Genomic DNA, 2,141 nt, shown 5'->3' on the forward strand with positions numbered 1-2,141 from the left:
GGTATGCCTCATCTGCATAAGAAAAATTACCAGTACTGGGTCGGTACGAGGGAAATTTCTTTTGCAGTTCGTCTGAAAAGATGGACTTGCGCTTTGGGATCTTTTAAACATCATTAGGTGCGTTGCTGCACGCTGACTGTCCCGTCTTTGAGTGCAGAACAAGCGCTCACAAAGCAGCAGTTCGGGGATGACGTCACACACATGGGTCCTCTGTCGGAATATAGGAAAACCCGGACATTTTTATCAATCACGAAAATCCCCCCTAACAGAACGTGAAGAGGACATGTCCGGGGAAAAGAGGACGGTTGGTCACCCTAGGCATGTGTGGCTGTGCTGTGTTTGATTTGAACTTGAGCTGAGAGCTTTGATGTGAGGATTTGGGGGTAACATTGCGCATTGTTTATATGCAGTTTATTCATCAGAAGCACTTACAGAATCTGTATTTGTCAGACGGTGAAGTTAAGATAAACACTGGCGATATCATAAAGTCCCTTTCCTGTGCTGCGTCACATATGAGTTCAAAGCTCCCAACTTTACTGATCATAAAGTCAAACTTTACTATATCCTTTAAAGACACTTGTGGGCCAATTTTTTTTGTAAGTATTTTATAAAGGATTGTGATATTTTTTTAAGTTGATGTTTCATTACTGTCTTAATATACTGTAACTGGCAGCTCTTTGAGATTACAATTCACTTAAAATGTTTATTTACCTAAATATTGTAAATATGAGACAAAGCACTTGACTTCCTTTGAACAGCAGTCCTCTTTACAGTATATTAGCGTAATTCTAACAAGAGCACAATAACATTAAAATTGTAAGGACACTAGAGTATCATTTAATTTGCTGCCTTATTGTGTGGATGTGAATCTTTTTTCATTTCATGGTTCTTCAAGTTATGCGATGTTATGTTCACTGACAGGAATTATACTGAAACAAACTTCTGAGACATAAGAAAACGTCTATGAATGTACGCTTGGCTGTAAATAGGCGACAGCCAATTCAGTGAAATAAACACAAGATTGTTGCTCATTGTTTTCTTTGGTCTCAGCATTTCCCAAACGAAAGCCTCACTTTGTTTGTTGTTGTTGTTGTTGCTTTATAATGACAATAAGACTTGAAATGTCTTGCGCTGTAAAACTGCATGCGAGAACCAGTCTGTTGATTAGAATGTGTCTTGCTGCCACTGCTGCCATTTTTAAACATTTCTGATGCTTGTAAACAAAATTGTTCTAAATGTTAATAAATGATGTCTGTTACACAGGAGACATCACCTCTTCACTGGGGAAGAAATCCTGTCATGATCATCCTGATGTACCTGATTCTGCTTAATATTACTATTAAGACTAATGTCTAACAGCCAGATTGATATAATTGTACTCAATGATAAAAACAAGTAGTTCTCTGATGAGCCACGCTCCCCGTAATACTTAAGAGTCAGGTGAAAAAGAAGGAAACTTTTAGCCACTTTTAGCAGAAATAAGTTTAGGGCAATCATTTTCTGCATGCCTTTATCAGTCTCTCACTTTGTTGTGGAAACATTCTGGCTCACGCTTGTTTCACAGTTCTCTTAAGGTCCCACTACAGCATTTCAAGCTGCTTGACATCTGAGGTTTGACTTTGCCATTAAAATAACTTTATTCTTTACTTTTCAGTCATTCTGCTGTTGATCTGCTGATTTGTTTGGGACCATTGTCCTATTGTGTGACACAGTTTGGGGCAGGCTTTAGCTTTCAGACAGACGCCCTCACATTTGCCTCTAGAATACTTTGGTACACAGAGGAGCTGATGGTCAACTCAGTGACTGTAAGAAGTCCATGTCCTGTGGCTAGAACACAAGCCCAAATCATCACTCCTCCACCACCGTGCCTGATAGTTGATATTGGGTGTTTGTGCTGATTTGCTGAGTTTGGTTTTTGCATCATGTCCAAACATCTCCACTTTGTTCTTGTCTCTCCAAAGGGCATTGCTCCATCAGATGCAAGAGTCAGCTATTCTGCAGTGTTCTTTTTATATAGAGACGGACTTTCTCGGACAGCCCGTCTAAACATACTCTTTTAGTCTTTTTCTAATTGTACTGTCATGAACTTTAACATTTAACATTCTAACTGAGCCTTCTTTTTTGCATGACTATACGTGTTA

This window comes from Pundamilia nyererei, unplaced genomic scaffold, assembly GCF_000239375.1.
Source record: "Pundamilia nyererei isolate P.nyererei 1_Seehausen unplaced genomic scaffold, PunNye1.0 scaffold00002, whole genome shotgun sequence".
Taxonomy (NCBI): domain Eukaryota; kingdom Metazoa; phylum Chordata; class Actinopteri; order Cichliformes; family Cichlidae; genus Pundamilia; species Pundamilia nyererei.